This window comes from Triturus cristatus, chromosome 12 (genome assembly GCF_964204655.1).
Source record: "Triturus cristatus chromosome 12, aTriCri1.1, whole genome shotgun sequence".
Lineage (NCBI taxonomy): Eukaryota > Metazoa > Chordata > Amphibia > Caudata > Salamandridae > Triturus > Triturus cristatus.
In genome coordinates, this window is record NC_140595.1 from 139,107,108 (window position 1) to 139,126,256 (window position 19,149).

The following is a 19,149-nucleotide window of genomic DNA, read 5'->3' on the forward strand; positions in this document are numbered from 1 at the left end:
ATCGGTAAATACCGATTCAAAATTACCGAATTTTTCCGATTCGGTAAAATTTACCGAATCATTACCTACATCACATTTACCGATTCATAAATACCGAATCGGTAAAATTCGGTATCTATGAGTCGGTAAATGTGATGCTACCTACATATGGCCCCAAGTTTTTATTCCAGGACTGTGAGAAAATGCAAAGAAAATAAAAACCACTTACCTGAATGCGACGCTTCCCGCTGTGCAGCAGACCAGCCGGAAGAATTCTTGGAAACAGAAAGAGATCATTACAAAGGGAACAAGAAGGGAAAATAAAACAGACTTGAACAAGAGGGGGCAGCAAATGGAACGGGGGAGGCTTGCATGAGGTGATTAAAAACAGTTTAAAACTTACCTGAGCGACCGCCCAAGGAAGGCAAAGCCAGAAGAGGAGCCTGCAGGCACCAAGTTACCGTGTGGAGAGAACGCGTTGAACCACCAGCTTCCCAGACAACCCGGAGGACACGTTGAACCTGCCTATGATGACGCAGAGGGGAACTCTGACGACGACCAAGATGTGATGTGAGTGGAGACAGCTGGTGTGAGGACTGGTGGACGCCACGTGCCGAAGCTTCGTGCTCACCACAGTCCTGGAGGGTTGCGGCAACCTGGGGATCGTTGGTGACTGATGCACTGCCTTCTCCTAGAAGAAAAGAAGACGATGAAGATGTAAACCAGAGACAAAATACCCTATCATCCACCCATGGACCTAATCCCTCACATCAAAGACTTTCCAGGGCTTAATTTGTAAAAAAGAAAATAAGTGACTGAAGGCAAACCAATAAATCGATATTGCGAAACACAGTATGAAAGTTTCCAAAGCCTTATTTCTGACCCTCCTTTCAACAACGACTTCTTACAGTCTTGTAGTAGAGTCCAATTGTGATGCTTTTAAGGTGCACCAGGACTGCACTTCTCCAAATGTATTATTTTCTTAAATGAAATGCTGGAATTGTATAGTGGCATCCCAGTGGCAACCTATGTGCACCTCGTCCTTCATTATTGAAATCTATGCATTCCAAATGTTACATATGTTATGGGAGCCCTGCAGGTCTGAACTCTCACTCTCTTACTCTCCAGGACATGTCACTGCAATTAATCAAGTTCTTCGGTGGAACTGAGATCAGTTCATGTGACCGACTGAACAGCAGACCTACTTCTTAGAAATTAATTTTCACATCATTCATGCCAGGGGAAATCTATTCTGACCACTGTCAGCTAATAACCTTCATTAACTGAGAAGAGCCATGGGTGAGCTCCCACAATGTTAAGTAACAGAAACAAAGTTCCTAAGAATTATTACTAGCTTGAAATGACGCTTACTACTAGTACCTAGGACTCCCCAGTAAAATAAAATGCAAAAAAGCTACTTTAAAGCCTATGGTGAAATCTAAATCAAAGTTATACTATGTGAATTATCATCTGTGACCAGCAGAGGACACTCTTTTCTCCCACCATTGGTCGTACACAGGGACCTTTGAAGAGGCATGTGGTCTACAAGATGTGTGGTGCCCCCTCACACTCATCATTGTGAACAAACCCCTTTTCTCTGGACCCATAGGTCCTTCCCATGGGTTGATTATGTCTTTGTCCAGACGATAGACCAAATTAAAGTGATTGACGTGGGTATTTTTGCCTTGAGCCTCTCAGACCGTGGGTATACTAGTGGGGAAGTTATGTGACACCTCCGCCCCCACGCATGGTGGCTAATAAAGATAAGAGAAGTCCTGCGTGAGGACACAGAGCAGTATTTTCATAAATTTCCTTTAATGCTTGAAGACGTCTTTAAGCCTGTAGTAAGAGGCAGAGCCCTAGTTTACAACTCAAAAATTAAACGTGATATACATATTGTAGGACATCAGCCTTTTTTGTATGATGGTCAATACAGGTTTTTTTTTGCCCTTTGCAGGACCCTATATATTTGCTGCCTTTTTTCACTCTGTGCAGTTTACTACTGCTAACCCGTAGTAAAGTGCCTGTGCTCCCCCTTTTAATGTGGTCGAATTTGCATGCTCCAAATTGGTATATTTAGCTTGCCTATAAATCCCTAGTATATGGTGGTACAAAATGTACAAAGCGCCTGGATCTTAAATGCCACAAGTGGACTGCAGCACCTATTGTGCCATCTACTATAGTGGCAGTGCAAACATGGCTTTAGGTCTACCATTGTAGCCTGACTGTAGAAGTGTAAAAGCTGCATTTTGTTGTGTCAAAATAAACCCTTTAGACAGGTCAAAACGTCCCCTTTAAATGTCCATAAGTCAGTTCATTATAGGCCTTGTGGCCCACTAGGCAGAATGCATGGCATCTAAAGGTAGAACAGGTATATTTTTAATGTTAACATTTCCTTACAGTGACTGTCACCCAAAAGCTATTGTTCTCTGGCAGGTATAACTGCCCTGTGTAGAAAGTCAGAGTGCAGATAAAAACCCTAAAATATCTCAAGAAAGGGAATAGCAAGAAATATAATGAATCAACTATTCTTAATAGTTATTAAAAATCCAAATCAATGGTGAAGTCAGATTTTTAATAAACATTAGGGAAAAGTAACTTTTGTAAAGTTACCCTTACCTGGCTTAACTGTCAGTAGGCTATTTAGTATAATCCTCTGACAGTTTCTAGACAGTGATTAGCACATGGAGTTGTCTCAGGTGGAAAATGCAAAATATCTTGAGGTTAAGGATTACGGCCCTGGTGCAGATCAGGGCTTTTAATATTAGCACCTCCCAGAGTTTCAGCAATGGGGTGAGGAAGTTGATGAGAGGAATACTCCCCACCCCTCATTTGAGCTGTTACGATCTACACAACATTTGGGGTTACATATTGGGATTCCCCTCTGTCAAGAAGGCTCTCTGATGTCCCCCTTTACTGGCTCCTGTCCCACTGAAATAGAGATAAAATAGCCATCATTGGAAAGAGACCTACTTTGATTAATAGGAAAAATAGTGTGCTTTTTTACGAGTTTCAACATGTTTAATGAAGCAGACTCGAGCAGCACTGGCTTACTTTTAACATTCTATAAGGCAAATTTAACTTAGTTCTCCAAGCAACCCATCTTGGTATCCAACTTTTTTTAATCAAAATGTCAGATTCTTTCTTTCTTCTAGGTCCAAAGATGAATGATGGACCCCGGCCCAAGGCCTGAGCAATGGTGTGTGGGGAGTAAGTGGAAATGATGCGTTTTATGAATAGTACTAAATATGAAAGGGGTAGGGAAGAGATAACAGGAGAATTGTAACAAATAATTGCTGTAAAAGACCTAGTTTCTTGTGGTTGGACTGGTTTGTATCTTATTTGACAAAATATGTCAACTTAAATCTTAAATAATAAAATCTTTTTCTCCCAAAACATATCAGTTCATTCAGCCTTTGTCAATAATTGTTGGTAAGGCACCCCGACTGTCATTACCAGGAGAGTTGGGCTTCTTTTGGCCGGGTTGCTCTAGCTTGTGCTCTCTTATTTTAAGCTGGAGGAGAGCTTGCGGCAGGTTGAGGAAAATTGGTAATGGTACATAAAGAGGCATTTAGAACACAGAACTTATAATTATTTGAAGAAATCATGGTATCGGGAAGTACACCCAATGGGGAGCTCCCAACCTAGCCGTAGAATCCAGCGTTTTCTTAGATGTCTCATTTACCGTTTGTTGGTAACCCCAAGTCTTTCCTCCACATTAGCAATTTCATTGTTGATGAAAGCCATTGCTCCGCAGTACCTTGGGCCCTGAAGTCCATCATAGTGGGCAGCAGATACTCAAGAAATGTGAAATGCTTAAAGCAGTACAACAGTAGCACTGCTCGTGTACTGCCAAATGCAACTCACAAGCATACGGCCAGAGACCACTGTCTCCGCATCTCCTATGTTTTCTGTTTAAGGATCTCTGACACTGTGGCCAAGATCTCTGCACACAAATATGTTTTAGTAAACGCTGGAGAGACAACGGGGAGTGACTGGAAAATGGGGAATACTTACTACAAAATGGAAGGGCTTTAGGGAAATTTAAGGAGTGGTTTGCAAGGTACATGATGACACAAACAACACTGCTGAAGTTACTACATCCCTGAATGTGTCAAAACATGCATAAATATACTCCAGCCAATCCTTGGAGTAAGTCAAGCATCACACCTGGCCAACCTCTAGTACTGCAAAACACCCCATACATACCAATGGAGTCAGGTAATTATTTAAATTAGTATATATATATATATATATATATATATATATATATATATATATATATATATATGTATATATGTGCAGTATTTTTACTGTACTCATAAATATAATAAACACTGCATCATGCGTTCTTAGTTTTTAAATTCATTAAATATATAAATAACTGGTTAATAATAAATATTTTTTATTAATTGACAATTAGATTTAATATTAAAATATACGTATTTTATTTATAAAGAATAATACATATGAATGATTTTTCCCTACACTTTGCTGTGAGGAGATTTCTACTTTGGTGGCAGAGGTCTGCATCTCCGTGGTGGAGATCTCCGTCCCACTGTGGCCATGTCAGCCAGCTCTGTGGAAAGTAAAATACTGTTGTAAAGTTACATACAGTAACTTTATGGCCGTAAATAACATTGCCGGAGGCTTCAACTCTTCATCGGAGGGGGAAAACACATGTAAGTCTACACCTAAGTGCAAATCTACACTCGGAAATGGTGAAAAATGTGGAGAGTTGCACCTCGGTGTAAGAGTGACTATACATTTGAGTTAATATAAACATTTATATTTACCTCTGTGAAAAAGGGCCTAAGTTTCTCCCTGTAAGCAGAAATGTAAGAGCTGCCATCACCCTTCTAGTTTCCTCTCTGGACATCTCAAATGGTCTCTATCTAGAGTCACCACTTTTCCTACTCCGAAGACTGAAATTGATACAAATAGAGGGTACTTCTGCTCTTTGTCTGTAGCGCTAGCGCTGCCTGTCCACAATATGGAGATACCCCCTTGGGGATGAGTCCTGCGCTTTATAAGCTTCTTGTAGGAGAGTAGGGTCTGCTATCCTATGGTCACCCCAAATTTTTGCTTTTTGCTTCACTGGTTTTTGACATATTGAGGCTGTGGGCCTGCTAATCAGACCCCCAGCCTGCTGTTCTCTCTACTAAATTGACACTATGCACTATAGGTGCATAACCAATTGGAATTGGATCACCCTGTGAGCCCCTGTACCAGTGTACACTAGGTACCCAGGGCATTGGTGTATCTAAGGCCTACCAGGGGCTGAAGTATGTATTATGCCACCCCTGGCCTGGCCTAGCAATTTGACACAACTGGCTGATCACTCAGCTGGGGTAAGTTGGTGTAACCACCTCTTACTTAGGTGTAGTATACCTATACCTAATCTTAAATGGGACACATGTTAACCTATAAGTCACTCCTATGGCAGGCCTTAACAACCCTGAAGGCAGAGTGCTTGGTTCCATGTGAGATGGGGCTCTGGCATGAGCTGAGCCTGTCTGCAGTGGTCGGAACAACTTCCTTCTACCGTTTCCAGATATCGTCATACCATATACTCTTAAGTGCATTATGAACCTCGCGGTTAAATGCTATCTTTGGTTTGGCTTTATCAAAACATGTCGAGTAAGGTGTCATACGAATTGGAATACTAACCCCTCGCCAATTCTGGCGACGGGGTTAGCATTCCACCCTTCTAGAGGGACACGACATGTACAGTACCTGAAACCCGGGTAAAATCAGACATAGCCTCAGCTCTACAAAATGGATGCTGCCACCACAGACACAAGTCTGCCCTCCTGCTGCTGGGAGTCCTTCCAGCTTGGGAGACGTGGACAAAGGGTTTCCTGCCAGGGGAGGTGCGTGCACCACCCCAGAAAGGATTTTGTGTATTGGTCAGGTAGGGCTTGAATGGAATCAGACATGCCTGAGGCTCACAAGGAGCCTCGGTGCATATGCCAGTTCAAACCGGTCCTGGGGCACACCAGCCCCGGACCTGGGGCGAGCTGGACAAAGGATTGGGGGTGTAACCACCCCCCTTCCTGGTCCCACCCTTAGGGAGGGACCTAGCAGGTAGTCCGGCCCCTAGAATCCGCTTAAAGGTAGGAGCTGTGTCCTAAGACTTCAGACATCCTGGAATCAACTTACTACAAAGAAGAAGACGGGAACTTCGACGCTCTGCTGCACAGAGGACAGAAGGAAATCTCCCCTATGGTCAGGGAGTGACCATCTTGCTAACGCAAGCACCAACCAGCTACTCGACGTCTGCTTTGCCGCCGCCTCCAGCCGGAGCCCGAGCCCAGAGCCCAACAAGACCTGGACCTCCAGACCTCTCACCACCCGATCCACAGTCCCTGAAGAGAAGGAACCCGTGGAGGCACTGAGACACGTGGAGCCAGCCATCTTGAAAGACCCACGACAAGCTGCAAGCGCGACAACAGAGGCTCCCTCCAAGTTGTGCTTTGGGTCCTGAGAAGCCCAACATCCGAGCAGCATCTGCACCAAAGGTGAGCCCTCCAGCATCTCCACGATCTGCGTGGGGCCCCTCTGCACTTTGCATCTTGACGCGCCTGCCCGGTCGCTGGCCCGTTGGCTAGTGGCCATTTTGGCGACGAACCTTGAAAACTACGACACTGGTCTGGTTGCTCCAGACTGGCCCCTGCTGCCCTCCAAAAGAGCAGCCCCTCTGACCTTGCTGGTCAGAGTAATCAGCTTTCTTCATTCTTCACGACTTCTGCTTTTGCCAAGGCTTGTTTGCTTCCTTCGAGTCGCCGACACCGCCAACAGCGAGAGCCTGCGTGGGACAGCTCGTGAACCGACTCCTGGACGTCGTCAACCTTCAGGGACCACGTGGCTGCGGAGACAAGCTACACCTCATCACCTGTTTGCACCCAACATCGCCTGGTACCTACCTGGTGCCACGCCGGTCACTGGATAGTGACTGTGAACACTGTCCCCTCTGCTTTCAGGTCTTCTACAACTCCGATCCACTCTTGGATCCACCGTATCTCTTCTGGACCGGCCGCCTGCAGCATCTTTGTCATCAGGCTCCATTGAACAGATAGACGAAACCCGACGCACTTCGAGACCTATGCACCCGCTTCCTGTGGGTGAGGTAAAGCTGGCACTCCGGTGCCCAAGTGTAGAGAAACATCTCTAGTGTCTGTGTTTTAAGTCTTAAGTTCATAGTCCATCCAGAAGACCCTTCTAGCAGTAACTTTTGAACTTTTACGCACCCATTGAAAACCTATGGGAGCCCGCGTGTAACTTTCCTCACTGCACACGCGACCCGTGGACCTCCTGGTCACTAACTATCGTTAGCTCCTTGTAGGCCCAGCGATTCTAGAGGCCCTAGGCCTTTTCCCTTTCCTGTTGGTGGTACTTATACCACTATTTTAGTATATGATTTGAGTGGCCACCAGGGCCCATCCATATAAAGTGCAACTTCTGTATATTGTAATACTTTCTTGTTTAACGATTTGTGCTCCTGTGCTCATAAAGAGTCTAGGGGATACTTTGAGTAATAAATACATATATATTTTGAATATATATCTGTGTGGTGTCCTTTCATTGGTATAAAGGGGGGTTACATATGGTAAAACAGCCTGCTTAACACGCTTTAACGAGTTTAGCCTCAAAGACTGCTTAGCCTACGCCACCACTAGGGCAGCTAGTCCGAAAAGGTTGACTTACAACCACACCATAAGGGTTGCTTGGCATGGTACAAGGTGGTCACTTTAACTAGTGAACATCATATACCAGGCCAACTTCTCACACTTCTAAAATAAAATAAATAAAAATTGCCCTTGGTGATACTTCACATCAGTGCTCCAAGCACTTAATGGCTTAGTTTTTAAGGCCACGCATGGCAAGTTACAACGATACTCACAAAATAGAACCCTCTGACACCTCAGCTGGTCTCCAGCACAACAAGAAGAAGCATATTTGAGGAATCTCATTTTGTGTACAAACAGTAAATTTATGAAATTTCCTCTCGGACAAAGTCAAGGAACATCGAAGACCACATGGGAATCAGGAAGGTGGTAAAGACCTGGCTCTTCCACAGAACAGGATTGCACCATCTACAAAACAGAAACAGTCTTCCACACTGACTGGGTCTGGACTTCAGATGGCAAAGGTAAGTTATGTTTCCACAACCCAGAACCTATTTGTGCTCTGTAGACCACAAAGACAGCTATCCCTCATTCTACCTTATTTCGCGCAGGGCATACATGCATTTGCAAAACTTAGTGACATGAAAGGAGAAATCCTCTATTAATCACACACAACACCAAACACTTTCCACATCGTCTACAGTCCCAACCAGCCAACCAGAACCAACAACAACACAAAGCTCAAGTGTATTAAACTTCACTCCTTGTCAGTCCAATACAGGCACTACACGTCCAGCGACATAGGACAGGACAAGAGCATCCCTCTGGTCCCCACACATAACCTCAAAACAGCTCCCAGACAGTGCTGAAACCCCAAAATCTTCCACTGTGTAACTTGCCACCCATCACACTAATGCATGCGGGCACCTCCTCGGGGTAGGAAGTGCTACATAAAGGCAACAAAAATATAGCACAACATACTAGGAAAGAATGAAATGCTGTTTCAGCTCAACCAGGGTTTATACCTGGGACTCTGCCCCTCCCCGCCCCCTTGTCCCTCTCAGGAACATTTTAGCCGTCCTTTATAAATTAAGAGAAAAGCAAGCTTGCACAGAGTCTGTCTTTCAAGGGAGACTGGTCCCTCCCTGTCAGTGTGAGACAAAGCCCAGTGAGCAGGAGACAGAAACTGCGCCCAAGCCCTGAATTATTGACACCTCTATCCTATAGTGGCTCTGCCCTGTGGGGAGTTCTAGCTAAGAATGTATTTCTTTATTTATAAAGTTTTGTATAGCACGAACATGACCCGAGTGGGTATCAGAGCGCTTTACATGAAGGAAAGGTAGGGTATACTTGAGTTAACTAAAATAATCACATATATGATTGAAGTAAAGAGCATTGAGAATACACAAATTACTAAGCTTGTCAGCAATGAAAAGGTGAGGCATCATAAAAGAGTCACAGGTATGGTTACAATCAATAAGCACAGAGGTGATAGCTTAGGGTAAAAACGTGTTCATCAGAAATAATTTTGCTTCTTTTTTTGAAGGAGGCGGTAGATGTGATTAAGCGACCATCCGGTGGCAGAGAGTTCCAATAAACACATCACTGTGGCAGGGCATAAGGCTATAATGCAAATAACACACCACCTGGCAGAATTCTATCTAACTAATCAACTTTAAAAACACAGAGGGCTGAGTTTATAGGACTACCAGGGGTTTAACCAGTAGCTTACAGGTTACACACAGATGTCAAAAGCTATCTAACTCACCAGCATAACAAAGCACAACAGGTAATGTAATACTTGCACATAAGATAACATATAAACAATTCAACCCATGTTTATTTCAAGACCATATTGTCATACACACAATCTACCAATTAAAAACATTATAAAAGCTCTCCCATTACAATTTCTCAGAGTTAGAGTGTGCAAAATATAATGGTAATAATAAAAATGTAAAAATATTCAACATTTAAAGACAGTTCTGTATATGATGGATGAAAAGTAGACCTTGCTGCAAAACACTTATTCATACAATTAAATGAGATGCCTTTCTCTGAGAACATAAATTGTTACATTTACGGAATAATTGAACAATCTGATTAAAGTAAATCCTATTTGTAACAGGCCTTCTTTGGTTGTTAAATAAAGGGGTTGCATCAGATCTCGCTTGATTCATTAAATTTTTAGAGAAATTGACAATACGAGAAAAAAGGTCTCATCATTAGGTTGTTATGTACTAAAATGGTTAGCTTAGTTTTTCAGGGTCTAAAAAAGAAGACAAGATATGTCACCAAAGACATATTACCATACAATGCAAATAGTTTGCAAGTCGCAGAAACTCTGAAGTGATTTTGATGTGAAGAAGGGGGTACTGTAATATTTACAATATATGTCTGAATCATTTTACAGCCAAATCACTTGCTTTATTACTTCTGATGCAAGGGATCTTCAAGTTGCACATATGTAGACCAAACCGCTCATTACAAAAAGGTTGAGAACAGTGGTGGCCGACAGAGATAAAGAACGGTGAGGCCGGTGGAGGAGACGGGCGGAGGCAGCGGAAAGCGTGCGGTGTGAGGGCGGGGAGGGTACTAATGTTTTAAAAACAAGACGTATCTGGTGCTGCCTGCTGCCTTGTGCTCCTCTGTTCCTGGTCCCAGCAGTCCCTGGGACAGCATCAGACTCGCCATCCAATACACACGCTGCTCTCAAGCATGAGAGTGGCCTAGGGATTCGCCTGAGCGGACTGGATCAACGCTCACTCAGGCGCAGGGAGTCTGTTTTGTTTCTCCAACCTTGCTACCTAAGTGCGCATGTCAGTTTGGCCGGTCTGAAACGGCTGGCCAAATGGACATGCGCACGTAAAAGTGCACATTTACTGCTCCTCATTCCCCTTCTTATAGCCCGGCCTAGCCCCTCCCTGCACACGCTGGCTCTGAGCCAATGGGGCGACGCTCCTCCGCCATTGCGGAGGGGCCGCCGCTGGTTGTGAATGCTACATCTGTACACCACACCAAGTATTACCAATTCCACTGGTAATGGCTATTCCAACATGAGGGAATACCCACGGTATTTTGACTTATACCATGAGGGTGCCTTTTGAAATAGGGATTTATTGGGAAAATTTTAGTGATTGTTCCTGACTCCTGCTGTAATTCTGTATTCATGGGCCAACAATCACCCTCCTCTAGCAGGTGAAATTCCCTGGTTTTCAGAAAAAGGGGGAGATAGAGGAAAAATAGAAACAGGAAATTTCCTGGTAGCAAATACCAAAAGCGCTGACTCCCACACCTCTTGCCATTGAGATCTGGCTGCTAACTCCTGCTACCATTTAAATAGGGATTACTACTCATTCAGAATAAGGACCTAAATGTGGATCTCAACAGTTGTAATACAAACATCAACAACTTATTGGTAACTTGCTTAAAACAGCTTACACAGCATAACATAAGCAAAAGGTAAAGATAGCTTTGATCTTTCAAATGTGTGGCACTGTACAGATAGTAATCTTTGGTGTGCATCTCCAAGGAGGTAAAGAATACATGTAGTACCATAAGGTTATCAAAAACAGCTATGATTACATGTTGTCAAGTTATTTGTAAGTGGTTTTTGTCAAGCGCTGCAAACCACCACCAGAGAGCCTCATAGCACTATAGGATAGGAAACAATGAACAGTCGATGTGCCTGACACTAACAATAAGAACCAGTAGCAAGTAAGCTAACCACAGATGATTAAAGCCTAGGAAAGGGACAGTAGTCAACGCGTTGATTTCACAGTTTGGAACTGTCTGGGTTTAGGTATCTAACCAGCAGGAAGGAGAGTGTGACCCAAAAAGGAAGAAATATCTTTAACTCTTTAAGTGCATGGTGATGTACTACTCTGTAGTTTCCATTTTGACACTGTTGGTGGTCGCTGGCATTTGCGCTGTGACATCACAACTGAAGTGCCAATAGAATCGTACTATACTCTTAATATTTAAAATGGAGGTTTTGACATGTCAAAAGGGGTTATTTTGACGGATATGATGAATTGCAGGCTGTACACTGCAACAGTCAGGCCACACATGATTTGCCTGAAGCCATGGCTTCACTTCCACTGTAGTGGATGGCACAATTGGAGCTGCAGTCCACTGGCAGCATTTAACTTCCAAGCCCTAGGTACACATTGTACCATATACAATGGACTTATGAGGAACTTAAATATGCCCTATGCCAATTCAACTCTGGTTAAAGGGGGAGCACAGGAACTTTATTACTGTTTAGCAGGGGTAAAGTGAACAGAATTTTGAAGGCAGCAAAAATATAGGGTCCTGCCAGGGTCCTGCAAAAGGCGACAATTTCGGTGTGACCACACAGAAAAAGCTGACTTCCTACAATACTATTAAAGATAATCACAGACTGATCAACTAGACTACAATAGGTATGTGTCTATAAAGGCATTGCAGGTTTTGTTGTGGTATATACTAGTAAGTGCCACAACTACAAAGAATGTGAAAAATACATGAGAATAATAATACTGCTCTACCCTCTGTGATCTTTAGACCAACATACTTCCTATGTAAGAGTTATATAATCTGCTATAAAAACGGATTTTCTTGTAGATACAAACTAGAATCAGCAGAAAGCTACCCAATGTTGCAATTAACCATTTCCAGGGCCACTGGAATTATGAAATTGTGTGGCTGTGGCGATTTTCGCATAATTATAGATTTGGTGCCTTTGCCACGTAATCCATCATCTACCACATAATCTGCAGATTTTAACTAAAACTATTTTTTGTTTCTAGCTCAAACAGTTAAAAAGTTACTAAAAATGCAGCAACGCGTGTTCCAGCCCTTTTCAAAAATTGACTAGTCAGCTTTTTGTTGCTTATTGCTATATCTGGGCATCAAACTGGTACTAATGAGATGTACTCAATGCCCAGACAGTGATACCAAGTTTAAAAAGCATTGAAAATGCAAAAGGTCTCGCCTTTGATTAAGTTAAAGCCATTTGCTTTGCTAATGGTATTGTATAGCAAAGCAAATGGCTTAAACGTAATGAAAGGCGAGTGTCAGTCATGTCAGTCAGTGTCAGTCAGTCAGTGTCAGTCATGTCAGTTTCAGTCAGTGTCAGTCAGTGTCAGCCAGTCAGTGTCAGTTCGTCAGTCAGTCAGTGTCAGTCAGTCTTGTCAGTAAGTCAGTGTCAGTCAGTCAGTCAGTGTCATTCAGTCAGTGTCAGTCAGTTTCAGTCAGTGTCAGTCAGTCAGTGTCAGTCAGTCAGTCAGTGTCAGTCAGTCAGTGACAGTCAGTCAGTGTCAGTCAGTGTCAGTAAGTTTCAGTCAGTGTTACTCAGTCTGTGTCAGTTAGTCTGTCTGTCAGTCAGTCAGTGTCAGTCAGTCAGTTAGTCAGTCAGTCAGTGTCAGTCAGTCAGTGTCAGTGTCAGTCAGTCAGTGTCAGTCAGTCAGTGTCAGTCAGTGTCAGTCACTCAGTGTCAGTGTTAGCCAGTGTCAGGCAGTCAGTGTTAGTCAGTGTCAGTCAGTCAGTCAGTGTCGGTCAGTCAGCCGGTCAGTCAGTCAGTCAGTGTCAGTCAGTGTCAGTCAGTCAGTGTCAGTCAGTATCAGTGTCAATCACGGTCAGCCAGTCAGTGTCAGTCAGTCAGAGTAGTGTCAGTCAGTTAGTGTCAGTCAGTGTCAGTCGGTCAGTGTCAGTCAGTCAGTGTCAGTCAGTCAGTATCAGTCAGTGTCAGTCAGTCAGTGTCAGTCAGTCAGTGTCAGTCAGTCAGTGTCAATCAGTGTCAGTCAGTCAGTGTCAGTCAGTATCAGTCAGTGTCAGTCAGTTAGTGTCAGTCAGTGTCAGTCATTCAGTCATTGTCAGTCAGTCAGTGGCAGTCAGTTTCAGTCAGTGTCAGTCAGTCAGTGTCAATCAGTGTCAGTCAGTGTCAGTCAGTCAGTCAGTGTCGGTCAGTGTCAGTCAGTCAGTCAGTGTCAGTCAGTGTCAGTCAGTCAGTGTCATTGAGTGTCAGTCAGTCAGTCAGTGTCAGTCAGTCAGTGTCAGTCAGTCAGTGTCAGTCAGTGTCAGTCAGTGTCAGTCAGTCAATTTCAGTCAGTGTCAATCAGTTAGTTTCAGTCAGTCAGTGTCAGTCAGTCAGTGTCAGTCAATGTCAGTCAGCCAGTCAGTGTCAGTCAGTGTCAGTCAGTTTCAGTCAGTGTCAGTCAGTCAGTCAGTGTCAGTCAGTCAGTGTGTCAGTCAGTGTCAGTGAGTGTCAGTCAGTGTCAGTCAGTCAGTCAATGTTAGTCTGTGTCAGTCAGTCAATGTTAGTCAGTGTCAGTCAGTAAGTGTCAGTCAGTCAGTGTCAGTGTCAGTCAGTGTCAGTCAGTCAGTGTCAGTCAGTCAGTTTCTGTCAGTCAGTGTCAGTCAGTCAGCGTCAGTCAGTGAGTGTCAATCAGTGTCAGTCAGTGAGTTTCAGTCAGTGTCAGTCAGTCAATGTCAGTCAGTCAGTGTCAGTCAGTCAGTGTCAGTCAGTCAGTCAGTGTCAGTCAGTCAGTGTGTCAGTCAGTGTCAGTCAGTGTCAGTCAGTGAGTGTCAGTGAGTGTCAGTCAGTGTCAGTCAGTGAGTCAATGTTAGTCAGTGTCAGTCAGTCAATGTAAGTCGGTGTTAGTCAGTGTCAGTTAGTAAGTGTCAGTCAGTCAGTGTCAGTGTCAGTCAGTTTCAGTCAGTCAGTGTCAGTCAGTGTCAGTCAGTGTCAGTCAGTCAGTGTCAGTCAGTGAGTGTCAGTCAGTCAGTGTCAGTCAGTCAGGGTCTGTCAGTCAGCCAGTGTCAGTCAGGCAGTGTCAGTCAGGCAGTGTCAGTCAGTCAGTGTCAGTCAGTCAGTCAGTGTCAGTCAGGCAGTGTCAGTCAGTCAGTGTCAGCTAGAGCAGCTCTGCTGACCTGGTTCTCTGGCTCTAAAGCAGCTCTGCTGACCTGGTTCTCTCCCTCTAAAGCAGCTCTGCTGACCTGGTTTCTCTGGCTCTACAGCAGCTCTGCTGACCTGGTTCTCTGGCTCTAGAGCAGGTCTGCTGACCTGGTTCTCTGGCTCTAAAGCAGCTCTGCTGACCTGGTTCTCTCCCTCTAAAGCAGCTCTGCTGACATGGTTCTCTCCCTCTAAAGCAGCTTTGCTGACCTGGTTTCTCTGGCTCTACAGCAGCTCTGCTGGCCTGGTTCTCTGGCTCTAGAGCAGCTGTGCTGACCTGGTTCTTAGGCACTAGAGCAGCTCTGCTGACCTGGTTCTCTCCCTCTAAAGCAGCTCTGCTGACCTGGTTCTCTCCTTCCAACGCAGCTCTGCTGACCTGGTGTCTCTGGCTCTACAGCAGCTCGGCTGACCTGGTTCTCTCCCTCTAAAGCAGCTCTCCCGACCTGGTTTCTGTGGCTCTGGAGCAGCTCTGCTGACCTGGTTCTCTGGCTCTACAGCAGCTCGGCTGACCTGGTTCTCTGGCTCTAGAGCAGCTCTGCTGACCTGGTTCTCTGGCTCTAGAGCAGCTGTGCTGACCTGGTTCTCTGGATCTAGAGCAGCTCTGCTGACCTAGTTCTTAGGCTCTAGAGCAGCTCGGCTGACCTGGTTCTTAGACTCTAGAGCAGCTCTGCTGACCTGGTTCTCTGGCTCTAAAGCAGCTCTGCTGACCTGGTTCTCTGGCTCTAGAGCAGCTGTGCTGTATTCCAAATATACATTGTATCCTTAACTAGGATCATTCTAACATACCTCTGTAGTCCAACCCGGCCTCACACAAAATATACTCGTCAGCTCATCATAATGCGCAAATGAATAGATTGCTTTAAAAAGCTAAACACCAGAGAGATAAGATGCGTTGATGATGCAGCAGAATTCCACATTTTGCGAGAGTGGGGGGCTGAAGCAGGAGAGGCTGTCAGCGGCCATTACAAACGTGTGGATGGCGCTGCAAATGAGAAAAAAATAGTGCTTCGAGTCCTTTAAAGGAAAGAGTGTAAATCTGCCCGTAAACGATCGAATCCCGGTGGGCGTGCCTAAAAGGAGACAGGGTGGTAACAAGCAGCGATTGACATGCCTTGCATGCAATCATTGCACTGCTTTCGGCATAATTTGTGACGCCAAACGACGCGCACAAATCAAAACTGAAGGAGGAGCTGGGACGAGGCTTCTGGAATCGTATCGATTCCAAGAAGCCTCGTAAGACGAGAGCAGCGTATGCGTTGCTTACGTCACGAGACCTACAAATGACAAACTAATACAGTAAAACTATTACAAAATATGCTACAATATGCCGCATAATTTGCAATTTCTTGCCGCATACTTTACTCAACCCTGCTGCATAATTTGGCCCTCTCCTGCCGCATAATTCCAGTGACCGTGACTATTCCTTTAGATTACTAAATGTCCAGCAAAGTGCTAGTGTACTTATCAATACTTTTTAGAGTCTGGGCTCAATGTGCAATCTAACGAAGAGAAGGTGCTCACTATTTGAAGTTTTAGGCGATTCAGATGGGGAGCAAGAGCCTTTGCTGTGCAAGACTCCAAACAGTGGAGCACACCCTTGCAATTCAAATTCAAAATTAAAAATGTAGACAAGCCTCCTTTTCTTTCAGGAGAGGCTGAAAACCTGGGTGTTCGACAAAGATACAATATAATGCTTAATGTATTTGTTGTGTCACTCCTGGATCATGAAGAGACCTTCTCGAGAAGGTAAATAATGGTAAAAAATATCTATTTATATACTAACATCTGACTTTGACAATTAGTAGAAGCTAATATATTATATATCCTTAACTGCTGCTCATTTCTGAACATCTAGTCCCAGCAGATACCAAGAACAGTCTGTTGTCAATTTGTAATTTAGACCTTAAATGAAGGATCAGCATCTGAGCATTTCATTTATATTGTAATCAAAGAACAATAGAAATAGACTTTTTATCATCCATCCATAGCCTATAATGACTTTTCCTCATTTGTATTTGTCTTTACCCTCGCTTACTTTTCCCTGTGTCCGCAAGTATATTTCCCAGCTCCTCCCTTTTTACCTTCTAATTTAAATCTTAAATCACTTTGCTCCATTTCCATTCTTCATGCCATTTCACAATCCTGTCCTTTATTCCTCTTTCATCTCTTACCTTTACTCTTACAGTACTACTGTTAGCTCATTTCTCTGCTGCTATGGTTCTCTTCCTCTCTAAACTTCTCTGTTCACCTCCATGCTTTTTTAATAGCCTCCGATCTTGTTACTTTCCTAATTCCTGTTCCTCCTTGCGTGAAGGTGATGATGCTGTTGAGTTGTAATCCTTCTTCAAATGACTTTATCTCTGGCATTTATATGCTGCTTCTACATACATGGATGCTACATATCTCCATGTTGCCTATGTGTTATTGGTCTATGCAGACCATTTCCCGATTTTGCTCAAAGTGAATGCCCAAATAAGCAAACATTTTGACTTTGTCAAAGTGGACCTTGTCATTCTCATACTTAAAGAGGAAGATGTTGAGGGGAGGAGCCAAGATGGCGACCGAGACGGCAGCGTAGATTCGCGGCTCCGTGAACCTCCGCATCCCGCACGGATATCCTGTACTAGATCCTCAGCTTGCGCCATGGGATCGTGTTTGTGAAGGAGAGTGGCAACCGATCGTGTGACTCCGGGGTTTCTGGCTACTGTACCGCCTGAGAAATTTGCGGATGAACTTTGCGGCCCGTGCGGCCCCGGAGCCGGGACCTCGAGTGGACGCCTTGGCCGGGTGGCAGTTTAACAACAACGGCCTGTGGTGACTGGGTGGAGTCGGTCCACCGGAGCGGTGCTGCCCCCGGCCTGCATTTCGCCACGGCCGCTCCCGTTGCTGAAGCGTAGTGGATCGAGGGCATGCCCGGGGGTGCAGTTCTCAGACTCTTCGGTGTTTGCCCCTGCCTTTGACGGTGAGCTGCCCGGACACCGCCCCTAGCTCGCCCTGATCCTTGCAGACTGCTCCCGGATTTTCGCGGCCGCTGGTCCTTGGTGGAGCCGACTGTTGCCCGAGTCCACGCAACGGCTGAATTTGTACCTGCCCCCGGACCCCTGTCTCCAGCGACGTGGACCCCGAGGTGCTTGTCCCTGGGTCCCGGCCCCCATACGAGCCGGGCCTCCCCCGGCGGCCATTTTGTTGCGATGCAGCCTACTATCCTGTCCACCGGGTCGCAGCAGGATTGGGAGTGTGTGACTTTTGGGAGTGTGGCAGAGCGACCGCGGGGAGCAGTGCTGGGGTACGGCGACCTCCTTGAGGCCCTTGGTGCCCTTCATTTCTCCTTGGCTCGTGGCATCGAGGTCTTGGGGAGTAAGATCGACGGTGTGGCATCAGCGTTGGGACAATGGCGGCATGCTAGTCCACAGTCGCGCAGGGACTTCCTACACTGCACACAGGAGGATAATGTCGCGGCCATCCCTGCGATTAGTGCGCAGCCGGACACTCCGGACAGTATGCTACCGTATGATCGGCTGACTGAGGGTTTGATCTGTTCCGGAGGTAGTGGTTCCGAGTGGAAGGTGGTGGCCTCGTCCCGTGTACGACCTCCGGTGACCCAGGGACTTTACCAGCAATGTCTGTCTACTTTGGACGATTCAGCCTTCCCGGACCTTGTGTGCAGTACAGATCCTGGGGCAGCACTGGGAAAGACGTCCCTCCGAGATGCGGACTGTGTTGGCGTTCTGAGATCTCCACCCCACCTGTGTGCGTCGCTTCCCGGTTGTTTTGGGACATCCCTTCACCTTGGAACATCGGACATGGCGCTGGGTCGAGGGGTAGGCATGGGCAGCATCGCCAGGAGTGGTCAGGGATGAGGCTGATCCCTCGGGGTGGTCATCTGGTAGACGGGCGGACTCATGGTTGTGTACTCCCAGGACATACCTACTAGCGTATTCGGTGCGCAATGCTCCCCATTCCCCCTTTTGTTATGGTCGATTTGGTGCTACTTATTGTTTGCTGCTGGGATACCTTACGGTGCGGGAGGGAGAAGCCGGGGGTATGTTCTGAAGGCCCTCCTCCAGTCTATTATATTTTCTCCACCCCCCCGCCTGGTGGGGTTCTTTCTTATTCCTTTTTCCCTGCTTCTTCTATATTTCGGGTCTAGTTCCAGGGCGACAGGCACACTGCTGGGGGGAGGGGCCATACTCATTTGCAGAGGTGCAGGGTGGGGGGTTGGGGGAGGGACTCTTTTCTTTCTCAGTCTTCCTCTCTTTTTCCATGGCCTCCTTTTTCTTCTCCGTTTCTTTTTGTTTCTTTTCTGGGATCAGCGTGGTACGCCTCTTTTGCTGTGAACCGTTGCCTCTCCGTGTGTGCCACAGTTTCCGGGGGTTCTCTGGGCATTAGGTATGGGGGCCTGCAGGCGCAACTGTTTTTGATATTCTTCCCCATCATTTCCTGTGTTTGCGCCATGGATTCAATTGATTGCTGTTTATTGCTAACGTCTATCGTGCGGCCTGCCCTTTATCGCTGTTGGGAAATTGTTTGGCACCTGATCCTACTGTTTTGTTTCATTATAAAATGAAAAACCCCTTTTCTCCTGGTGTCCTACCTGCGCGGCTCCCG

General features: G+C 45.6%; 1 protein-coding gene across 5 annotated transcripts in view; it reads right to left on the reverse strand.

Annotated features, from left to right (window-relative positions):
* Nucleotides 1-19,149, reverse strand: part of TTC24 (tetratricopeptide repeat domain 24) — a 156,897-nt gene that overhangs the window by 84,923 nt on the left and 52,825 nt on the right. For all 5 annotated transcript variants that reach the window (XM_085638190.1, XM_085638188.1, XM_085638191.1 and 2 more), the window contains 2 exons: nucleotides 383-670; nucleotides 209-254 (listed from right to left, as the gene is read on the reverse strand). The gene's annotated coding sequence lies outside the window, so the exon portion shown is untranslated. The remainder of the gene's footprint in view (nucleotides 1-208; nucleotides 255-382; nucleotides 671-19,149) is intronic.